The sequence below is a fragment of the Chinchilla lanigera genome, unplaced genomic scaffold, assembly GCF_000276665.1.
Source record: "Chinchilla lanigera isolate Chin_1 unplaced genomic scaffold, ChiLan1.0 scaffold00020, whole genome shotgun sequence".
NCBI lineage: Eukaryota > Metazoa > Chordata > Mammalia > Rodentia > Chinchillidae > Chinchilla > Chinchilla lanigera.
In genome coordinates, this window is record NW_004955421.1 from 18,063,837 (window position 1) to 18,076,064 (window position 12,228).

Below are 12,228 nucleotides of genomic sequence, written 5' to 3' on the forward strand. Positions count from 1 at the left end.
CTCTCTCTCTCTCTCTCTCTCTCTCTCTCCATCTTCCTTCCTTCCTGTCCCTTTCGAAGTACTTCCACATATGCATGTGTGACACGATGGGTTCAGGGTTCCAGCTCATTGTTCTCCAGCTTCACAGTGATTCCCCTGCTGGCACCCACAGAAGCGTTTCTGGAAAGACTGTGTTTGAAAAGGAGCAAAAGTGAACCCACAACTTTTCTACCACAGTATACCTCACTGCAGAGAGCCACAGTTTTGAGAAGCAGCAGCTAGGCCTAGGAACATGGTCTGAGTTTACCCTCGCAAGGCAGGTCTCTCTTTACACTCACCTTTTACCTTATGCTCTCTCCCAAAATACACCCTGGCTTACATCAGCATGAAACAAATTCCTAATTAACCGACCAGCTGAATGACAGATGCTTTGGCACCTCTACCCCAAACACGGAAGAACCACTGGTTTCAGGAAATACGCACCGCAAATTACATGCAGCCCTTGCACAGGACTGCTGCCTCCAGTGAGTGCAAATATTTCTGCGTGAAAGAAGCATGCTTTTATGTTTAAAGGTCCTACTGTAAATGTTTTCACTGTTGAAATAATATCTGAAATTCCTTCTTACAGTCTACTTTTTTATAGAGGAGTCTTTCCTAAAATAAGTCTGCATTTAGAGAAGATCATAATTTTCTTTCAAACGTACTGAACATTAGCCAGGCTAGTTCCCAGCTGAGGCCACACGGAGATGTCACTACCTCTTGGATAAACTATCAGGCGCAGACATGCCCCGCACAGTAGCCTCCTTAAGCTGGAGAGGAAGGAGGAAGGGAGGACATCCAGCCCATGGCTGACAAGGATGCAACTGGGCACTTTCAGTTACAGAGAGCCTCTGAACTCCATTACTTGGTAGAGTGTCCTAAAAAGATACAAGATGAAGTCCTAGACTATGCTAGACTCCGCCAGAAAAGAAAGGCGTCACAAAATGAAAACTGCCTTTCAAAAACAGTTACGGTTAAACGTAAAACCAGTCACATGATTTTGTTCCTAGAATTATAGGTAATGAAAAGGGGCATTGAAATATCCAGTGGGAAAAGTAATGCTTTTATAATTTCAACAAAAATTACTACAAAGCGCATTTGTCAGAGCTTGGCAAATCCTTTATTTTCATGATATCAAGAACCAATATTCTATGGAATCTAAACTGAGGAACTCATTCTAATGTTGAAAGTTCCTGCAAGTCTCTTTAAAACAAAATAAAGAAAGAAACTTCACACTGACTGACGCATGACACTGCTTCAGTGCAAAAAACCCTGCAGGTTGAGAACATTATTACTTGCCATAAAGCATCAACAACAGCCACTCAGCAAAATCTAAACCATTTTTAGGGTCATAAACAAGCACATAAAGAGTGCTATATTAATTTACTAGAAACTTCCTCTTTAAAAGAAATGGTCAGGAAGGGCTCTGGTTCAATCATATTGTTCTCCATATGACAGTCACAGAATTTACACACGACCTTTGCAATTCCCCCTGCAAATCCTTTCAGGACTTTAACATTCAACTTTAAAAATTAGGAGGAGCTGAGGTAAAGCTATGAAAACCAGGAGCAGAAATACCAGAATATGCTGGAATCTGATAAATGTCCTTCTCATACAAGAAATGCAGCCACTGTTGATTTATACAACTCAATGCAGAAGGCAACTAGTTAGATCGCCATGCCATTTTTATTTGTAAAATCCCCCAAAGCAAAATCAGACTTACCCTGGGAAGCCATCCTATAGGCTGATTCAGAAAAGTAACCTGTTGATAAGACAAAATCCAGCTACAAATCAATGCTCTCAAATCACACTGGGTGTAATCTTCCCATCCACCTACTAATCCCTATGACTATATATGCATCTGGCTTTTGTTTAAAAACTTCTGCAAATGTACAGAGGATGAGTAAGTGTCCAGACTTCATAAAATGTGCCAAACTTATCACTAATAAGAAGAGATTAATTTACTCATCACATATTTGTGTGCCTTTTTTTTAGATAGTCCAGTGTTTTCCCTGATGTGAGTTCCGTGCGACTAACATGTGCACAGATGCCCAAAAGGCAGGAGGCTCTCTGCTGTCTGTTGTGTCTGTTGTGTACAACTTTGTCTGGGTCCTTGTCAACAGTCAGTAATGCTGAACTAACATGAAATGGCACAGGCTAGTGAGCAAACTATTAAACCAGTATTACTCCCTTTAGGCTAAGTATAATAAAACTGCCACTCAATCCTACTCTTTTCTTGCACTGAAAAAGGCAATTGTTTTAGTATAGTATGTATGAGAAATACTGACAAATATGAACATAAATTAATTTTTCAGTTTTCCCATTCAATTCTTTCTTTTAAAAGACTTGACAACTTTTAATGTACCTTTCCAGAACTTTCTATGAGTACACTACACAAGTGTGCATACACATAAAAACACATACTTGGGAAGTGATGAATCTTGAACATCAGAATTTTCCAGATCTCATGGAGAGGTCACAGAGAGTGTAATATCCCCAGTGAGATCAGGGCAATTGCTCGTAATCAAGCGTATGGATATTTCTGCTGGGAAACATGAATATTCAATTAAATAGGATAATAACAACTATAAATAGCCTTGTGTCATTTCAGGACGACTAATTTTGCCAAATGAGTACACAGCCTTCAATATCGACATCGTTCCATTTCAGAACTGTAGGTAAGGGATTTCTGACCTATAGTTTTCTCCCAGTGACTAATACTCTTTGAAAACTTTATCTTCATTACAAATGTTCATGATGGGACATTTTTGAAAATATACATGAAAAGAGTTAAAGTCCCCTGTCATAACCCACCACACAGAGAACCAAGCTTTTACTTGCTCACATACTGAGTGCCTCCTGGGAATACAGGATCAGTAATGTGTAGACGAATTTTAAAAATTAAAGCGAGCACAATTCCAATTTTCAAATGAGGTAGAAAGCAATTGCCTGTCTTAAAAAAATTAGAAGACACTGTGCCAAAGTTCAACAGTGGTGTCGGGTGCACACACATCCTCATCTTTTAGGCTACCCAGCATCTTTTAAGACCCTTCTGTGTTTGAAGAACTCTCCTTTCACAAGTTTAGAGGGAACAGAGGTAGCTTTAACGTTAGATGCCAAAGGTTCACATTCCCAGACTCTCTGCAGCTAGAATGAAAACATGGGCCTTTGGTTCTGCCAGTCAGGTGAGCCTGGCCCAGAAGAGCAGAAAGGGAGGAGCCGCTGCAGCTGGAGAGCCTTGAGGCCTTGGCTGTGTGGTCTGTTGTGTGTGATGACACCGCGGTGCACAGCTCCTCACCACTTCACCTCTGTCCAAGTCCTCTGGCCTCTCAGGGGTCCTGAGCTCCTAAGAAGCTGCTCATAAACTCTCTTTCCGCTCATCCTATGAAGGGTCAGCTTTCTGCTGTACAACTGAGAAATCTGACTACCACAAGGAGGAGCTTTCTTTTAAGGAAGGTGTCATGATGTAAAGAATAGAAAGATAACGGAAAGCCATAGAGGGTAGCTTGCAAAATGTGAGTCTCATCCACATGCCATACTAAATGGCTGAGGCCCCTGGACAAGCTGGTTAGATTATTTGAAAATCCTACTCGCAACATAATACTATCCACCTCACAAAACTACTCAAGGGAAAAAAAGAAACTCAACTATTAACTGAGCCTGTCATTCAAACATGTATTAAGCCCCTATGCTGGGCTACATGTTCTGCTACATACCAGGTACTAGAGTTGCCAGATTTAGCAAACAAAAAGACCAGCTATCCAGTGAGAGTTTCAGGAAAAAACCATAAATAATTTCTCAGGGTAAGCTTGTTCCATATTTGGAATATGTTTGCATTTTCAAGAGTACCATATTTTTTAAAGTCTCATATATAATCACACAAAAACATCACTGACTTTGATCTACAGTTCAAATTTCACTGGGTCTCCAGATTTTATCTGACAACCATATTGGGTACACAGTAGTGCACAACATGTACGACTGGCTGTCACGGACCTTCCTTTTTAGGGTCAGAGGCTGTGGGAAGGCAAATGGACAGGGAACAAATAAGCAGTGTAAGATGGGAAGATAGCTATATAGGTGACGTACAGGTAGTAAAATCAAACTAAAGAGGAAAGTGTAGAGATTGGGTAGCCTACTAGGTAATTTCCTGAAGAGAAGATCCTATTAAAGGAAATAAAACAATTCAAAAAAATACAGGGCACCTTGCACAGTGGACGCTCAATAAACATTCCTTCGAAGGACCAGAACTTGCGCGACCTTGTCTAAGGGGCCCCTTTTACTTTACCCTCTCCCAGCTTTGTGCCTTGTGACAGAGAAAATGACAAGCAGAGGTCACCAACACATTCCTCCTTTTGAAAGTCTGGAAATCACCATCAGTCTACATCCTCATGAGAAATCTGGAGTCAGGATTGCCCAACCTACTTTCCAGAATGCCTGAAGTGAGCAGGGCATGGTGGTGCATACTTGTAATTCCAGCACTAGGGAGGCTGAGGCAGAAAGATCAGTTTGAAGCCAGCCTGTACTACATATCAAGACCCTATCTCTAAAAACAGAAAACAAACAGAATACCTGATCCAAAAAAACCATGAGAGATAACAAAGTGACAGGTATTGTATTCACCTGGTAACTTACAGCATGATTTGTTAGGGAACAATAATCCACAGGGTTGGCTAGAGCAAGGAGCAACCAGAACTCTCAGTCACGGCCAACAGAAGTATAAACTGGGACCTCTGCTCTGGGAGACTGGCTGCACCCTGGAAAGCTGGGCATCTGTTCACCTTGGGCACCACCCTGCTTCCACGCCTGTCCCACTGTCCCACTTCTGGTTCTTGGCCATTCCACAACACATCTTCCCATTTCTGCTGGCTTTGCAGCACCCGCTACAATTCACACAGCTCCCAGATTCACCTCTCTGGACTATGCCTTTCACCATGTCACTCCACTTTCCTGATAGTCATGTATATATATTTTAATATTTGATTGATTAACTTTGAGAGTCAAATCAAGGAAATTTTATAAGACTGGTACTGAAGGGTAAAATAAAGCAAGCAAATAACCCAGGCATTCAGAAATCTACAATGCCATCTCCTTGAAATGCCTTCCATAAAAATGAAACTTTTGCCAGAAATGGAGATATGTGTAAAGTACACAAGTGGGAACTACATCTTGCAGACCCACACAAGTTATCTAATGCTATTACTCAAACAGAAAGTTACAAACAAGAGTAAATGTTACAGTGATGAGGGCAGCCAACACCACAGCAAACAGCAAAAAATGGGTTTTAAATGTGAAGGGTCTTCTTTTCCATGCCGAGGAGAGAGAACCTGTTTATCCCAGCATGGAAAAAGAAGGGAAGGGAAGAAGACGAGAAAGAAGAAAAGAAAGCCAACCCTTAATCTTCTCCAGAATTTTCCGCTAATGACCTACTCTCTTCTGATTATCTGGGTCCATATCATTAGCGATGATAATAATGGGGGAAGACACAGTAATTGCTAACAGCTGCCATTTACTCTGTGCCTACCACATGCCAGACATTGTGCTGATCCATAAGATACTTAATCCCCATCAGCATTATTGCAACCAGTGTTTATGCCAGGCTTGGTGCAGCCACTTCCAGCATCACCTCATTTGGCCCTTCCAGCAACCCTGCGGAGCCATGCACTATTATTCCCACTGCACAGAAGACAAACCGGGGAGCCATGTGAAGGTACAGAATAAACTCAGACTAGAGACAGAGAAAATAACAGAAGAACACGAAAATGCCTCATGAGAACATGTGAAATCTGGAAAGACAAATAAACAGACACACTAAAAGCCAATTTATGGTGACATAAGACCTCACATTCATGAGACCATACAAATGGGATGGAATACATATGCAGCATACGAGGAATCTCACCTACACTGGACAGACTTAAGGCCTAATTACACACTGTAAAAGAGAGTTAGAATCTCATATTCATTCCCTGAACAAATACAGTGTTTGTGGTGCTGGGGTCACAGCAGTGAACAAAGAGACAAACAAAAATGTCTACATTTATGAACCACCGGGAAGGGAGGGGAACATAAACAGTAAATTCCATAAATAAGCTATGTAAAATGTTAAAGGTAACAAGTGCTAGGGATAAATACAAAGCAAAGCAGGAAGCACCAAAGGGCCAAGTCAGAGCAGGAGAGGAATGTAGAAAAGGCAAGGTAGGCCCGGAGGGTGACTCCTGAGCAAAGGCTTACAGGGGCCACGAGAGGCACTCTGGAGACGGCGGGAGGCCGAGAACATCCAGGTGAGGCAGAAGGAAAGAGGCTGGTATAACAGGCAGGGAGGGAGAAGCGGGAAAACAAGAGACAAAACCACCCTGAGTAACAGGGGCCACATCGCAGAAGGCTCATCACCAACAATTCTTCGGCTTTGCGGTCATGAACCTCCTGCAAATGAAAGCAAGTGACCACTACCTCTGCAAAGTATGCGTGCACAGAATGCTGCTCTAAGTTCGGAGGATTAACACCTCCCCAGCATTCCAGCCTAGATCGCAGCATCAGGACTTTGTCCTGCAGAAGATCACAGTCCCTCCCGTTAAGCAAAGAAGCACGCTGGATCTGACTCTTCTGTGGCACGCAGCAATTTGAAGCAGCAAACGCCAAAGTTTCTCTTGTGCCCGAGGCTTCTCTCCTTCTACTATCATCACCACACTGGACAGGCCATCCTGAAGCACCAGCGACTCTAAGGAAGGCCACCCACATCTGTCACCTGGGACTTAGCCACAGGGTTCGGAAAGAGACCTCATCGATAATATTCTTCACATCCACAGTGTGCAAGAATGCATGCGTTAGGAGTCCAAGTCCAACTGACACTTGCTGCCAACCTATCACCTCGCAGTTTCTGTGTGTACACATATATATTTATATCTTTGAACTCTTTTCACATTAACTAAAAGAGTGCAGGGACTATTCGTTTTGTTAAAGCCAAATTCTCAGGGCTTAGAACAGTGTCCAGCACAAAGTAGAAGCTCAATAAATAATGGATGGCTGAATGAATGAGTAAATCCAAAGAACTCTGCAAAATGGCCTAAGAAATAAATAGATAAAATGTCAAATTAAATAGATAGAATAGTTACATTGGAAAGGTTAGAGACATAGGTCAAATGTTAGGTGATGTGGATTTAAAAGCTCAGTCTGTTACAATAATGCAGTTTCTCATCAATACTTCTCAACCATCTGTGGCAATAGTTTGACCCCAGAACTACCACATATGGGTACTTTTACAAAATAAAAGTGAATTCTTAGACAAATGAAAAGAAAAAATAGATGTACAAATATGCAAGTCTAAATTCACATTATTAGATTTAAAGGCCTAAAATTATTCTGATTACTATGTTTCCAAACACTCTCAACATGTGTTCCTATTTCAGACCAGCAACACACAGTTCACAAAACATCCAGCCCACGGTCACCACACTTTCAGGAGTCTAACACACGCTCTCTCACACACACTCACACACACATATATACACACAAAGAAGACTGTTATTCAGCTCAAATACCTATTTGCACTTTAGATTGTTCTGTAAACTATTAAATTTCTGTCCAATATTTATGTAAACCATAAATGAATAAAATCAGCAAGTCCATGATGCTCACAGTGGCTAACTCTGAGAATACATTAATACATGACTATGTCTCAAACGATTTAAACACAAAAATTAGAGTCAAACTGGTCACTGTATATGAGACTGTACATTGAGTTGAATAATTATAATCAGATTCACTGTATGTACTTAAATAACATTGTAGTTTTATATTAACCTATTTCTACAATATAATTGTATATACTCACCTTCTACATTTATAGCTCTGCAGAAATATATCTGCTGTGTACAGTGGTACGTAGTTTTTTTAGAAAGCTACTAAAATGATGCAAACTTAGGTAACAAGCGTTTTATCTTGAGTTACTTTTAACACTACAGGAAAGCTAACCTATACAAACTAGATAAATTTGACTAAATATAACCTATAAACAAAACTGACATATTACTAAGATGAAAACAGGTTGTCCTCTTTTATTATTAAAAGAGCTCCAGATTAATGAAGGATGCTAGCTAATCTTCTTAAACTATTCTTCATCGTAAAATTCAACCTTTGAAACGGTATACACATAATCCTGAAATCTCTAGTCAAAGCTCCTTAAGCCGAGGTGAGTTAATGATTTCCCTCCAAGCCCAACCAAACACACATTCCGGAGGAAAAGCATGCTTAAGGCTGCACAAGGTATCCACACTGACTGATTTGCTTATTACTACCTGGCACCTAGGCTGGCAGCCATAGCTTGGTGCCAACTGTATAGAAAGGCAAAAAGGGATTCTTGATTGCATTTAAACATGAATTTTCTAGAGGCAGGACTTAAGACTGCCAATCTTAAAGCTTCACAAAGCTTCCATTCCATCATCTGAAAGACGGAGTGAATATTACTAAAAGAATGTAACTGTTCATTCCTCCTTTATTATGTGCTGGCTTCTTCATAGCTGCCCAGGCATACTGTACATCAGTGAGAAGCAGGAAGTCATTGGGAGTTTGGGTCACTGACCTACAGCCTTGGTCTTCTATACATCTTGTCGACCTCCTGTTTGCTAGTTTGGCCTAAACAGAGGTGAAGATTAAAGAAACAAAAACAAACAAACAACAAACCACTAATGCTCGTGAATAAAATAGATAAGGGAAAACACTGGGAATTGTATCCCAAAAATCATATTCACTGATTCTGCGGGAATGTCTAAATCATGCCTGCGCTGGCTTCCATGCCAAGTCCCTTCCCACAAATGTTCCCTCTGGGAGTTTATATTTCCATGCCTGTTGACACCAGTCCTAGCCACTGACACCTTGGGCCCAAACGAATGTGAGCTACAAGTGGTCTCTGCCACTTCCCAGCAGCAGTTCTAACAGCTACACTGTGGTTCCACTTTGCTTTTCCTTCAACTCAAGACATGTACGTCCCAAATAATCCTACTCCACGGGCCTTGGTTTTAGAAGGAAAGGGATAAAAATGCAGAACAACTGTCAGTGTGATTTTTGTAAGCAACTGAAACTTCTAAAAGTCCTTTGGTAATACAGCAAGGCTGACTGGCAAAACTAACCTACAATTTTCGGAGTCAAGATGATGGCTACCCTTAGGACAGACAGCAAGGAAAGGACACAGGAAGGGAGCATCGAGGCACAAAAGTGTTTAATGACTTGATCCAGGAGTCGGTTAATCAGAATCAAAAACACTAGTCACACTGTGCACCTACCATATGTGCATTTTTCTCTGCATATATACGTTCAATAAAGTTATACTAAAGATGCAACTATGGGAGCTGGGGATTTAGCTCAGCGGCACGCCTGCCTGGCAAGCGCAAGGCCATGAGTTCGATTCCCAGTACTGGAAAAAAAAATGAAATAAAATAAAGATGCAACTATGATACAAGGCAGTTCCCAGTCTGCTATTGAAATGTATTTAAACGCAAATATTCCTTAATAAAACACATAGACTATTTTCCCAAACATGTAAATCTTAAGTACAAGTGTTAAGAAATTAAATCATTAGAGAATAAACAGTTAAGAATCAGGGTGAGACAACCAGCTGGAAGTAAAAGACATGTTTTGTTGCATTTTCCTGTTCTCTAGCCAGGCACACGCTCTTAAGAGCACAGCACTTAACCTCACCTGTGGTCACTTTCCCCATCTCAAAAATGAAGGGATCAGACCAGATAATCCTCAAAGCAGTTCAAGCCGCTCTCTTCTTTATTCAGGGTCTTACACTCGCCCGTGTCACACTGCTGCAGGAACAAAAGAGCAACTGCTTGCAGACGTATCACGAGATGCAAGGGTACAAGGAAACGCTTGACGTGGCCCTTTAATCAACTTACGATCATCTGTGCAGATATTACAGCTCTGCGGACAGTCCCCAGAAACCGAAAGGCCACTCATCAGCGGTGTCTCCTCTGCAGCCTCCTTCACAGCTCGCCATGCGCCCACACGAAGCAGAATGGTCGGGCTGCCAGACAGTCTTCGTGGAGTTTTTACTCTAAGATCATCAGAGGCACTATCTCCTTCGGCCTCTACAGACAACCACAATCTTCCAGTATTTTGCTAAGATTCAGTCACTTTTTGAAATATGTAATAGTGTATGTATTTTTATTTCACGCTCACTTGAACCAACCCACTAGACCCTCCTTTACTTACTTGCTTTGCAATGTGCAACACTCTGGATCGTACATGTTCTCCAAATGCCTGTGTAGTAGAGTTATCTGAAAAGTGCTATAAGAGGTGGTGGAAACTAAACGGTGGGGTCTGGTGGAAACTAAAAGGTAGGGTCTAATAGAAGGTCTCAGGTCACCAGGTTCATGCCTTCAAGAGGGGACTGTGGAATCCCCATTCCTTCTTTTTCTCTACGGGCCCAGCAGTGAGATGAGTACTTCATTCCCAACATGATGTGCTGCTACTAGCCCAAAGCAATGGGGCCAGTCAGTCTGGGACTGGAAGCTCCAAAACTGTGATTTATCTCAGATACTTGTCACAGAAACAGGAAGTAACGCAAGCACAGAACCTAATTCTATTGCTGGAACTACATTACGGTCTACTCTAGAGGAGAGAATCACATAGTAGTCTACAAAGGGGAAGTTTAATATATGAAATTATTAGGAAGAACAGAAGATTAGCTAGTAAGGAGTAAAGTGAGCCTTAAAGACCCTTAGAGAATATAGGAGAGGCAGATACTAGTGGCCACTACTCCCAGTTCTGAGATACAGTGTCCAAAGAAAGCCATCTTCCCCAGGCCGAAACCCTGAGGGCTCACTGCAGGCAGCGGGAGAAGCTGTGGTGATGCTTCTTCACCCATGGACCTTACTGAAAGGGGCTGGGAATTTAGCTCAGCGGCAAAAGCGCCTGCCTGGCAAGTGCAAGGTCGTGAGTTCAGTTCCCGGTACCAGAGAAAAACCAAAAAAAAAAAAAACCCATGGACCTTACTGGAAGATATCTCTAGTCTGCCAGGGCGAGCTGTGTACAGGAAGATGGTTCTCTAAACAGCCCAAGGAAGGACATCAGGGCAGCTGGTAAATTATTGGTCCACCTCTGGCCACCAAGCACTGCTGGGTCGTGGTACCAGAAGATCCAAAACACTAGAGAATGTTGGTATGGGAAAAGCTGTCCACACTACAGAAGCCAGGTGACAGAGAAGGTATATGCACTGCAACAAACAAACACTCGGAACATCTCCCACGCCGCAGGTGCCAAGATGTGGAAAAGGTATGAGTGCTGCAGAAGCCAGGAAACCATGCGCACTAGAGCCCAGGAGAAGAACACTTCCTGGGGTGATGTTCCTCTGATATCCTTTCCAGACAAAGGTTAATATCATGCTAATTTAAAGATTCCAGATCCATTTTCACTAAGTAGGCAATAAAGGATGAATCTGGACCTGAAAGGCAATAAATTGATAACCATGACAGACCTTCTTACAAGCAACTGCAATAAATTCCAGGAACCTGTCGTCACGCATGCATCCCACAGAAATTAACATGTTCTTTTAAGAACTAAATTGATCTCTGCTGATGAAACTTGCCTGGGAGAGAACTCTCCTGGAGAGATGTAAACAAGTCTAGGAGCAGCAAGATTAGTAGAGCTGCTTCTGTGTCTACCACAGGGCCTTTGTTTCCTGGATAAAAACAAATGGTCGTCTTTTTCCTGTATCCTGAGTTCACACCAAATCGCTCTGTGGATGGTTCCTAGACACTGACATTACCAGTCTTCTGACGAATGTGGACAGTCTTTAAATATCAAATCTCTAACTAAGCCATAAATAATGTTGCCCAAATTTGACCTTTGCTTCACATTTATATGAATGTGGTAAGTGTTTTGTAACAGGATTATTTCAGGCCGGCATATATTCAGGATGTGTCAGCCCTGGCCTTTTGTCCACACTCTGGCCATTCTGCTAACCAAAACACAGGCCAGACGGTGAAGTCTGCACCAGGAAAGTAAGCACAGCCAGCTACTCAGTATGCTTAGGAGAGCAGGGCTACTGATCTGGTAGGACTACAAAGGGTTCTAACAAGAAAGAAGATCCAAAATAATACAGATCCAACCTGTAACTCACTTTAACGCTGATCACAAAATACTGGCTGTTAGAGAACATGAGGTCTAGGGAAAGACTCTGATGCTAAAAGAAATGAAATAACTAAA

General features: G+C 41.9%; 1 protein-coding gene across 5 annotated transcripts in view; it reads right to left on the minus strand.

Moving 5' to 3' along the window:
- The window catches only part of Mitf (microphthalmia-associated transcription factor), a 209,263-nt gene that overhangs the window by 115,720 nt on the left and 81,315 nt on the right, over positions 1–12,228 (minus strand). The window contains exon 1 of one of the 5 annotated variants that reach the window (XM_013513761.1): positions 1,742–1,846. The exons of the other annotated variants lie outside the window; for them this stretch is intronic. The gene's annotated coding sequence lies outside the window, so the exon portion shown is untranslated. Of the gene's footprint in view, positions 1–1,741; positions 1,847–12,228 lie in introns of those variants that run through there. 5 annotated transcript variants of the gene reach the window in all.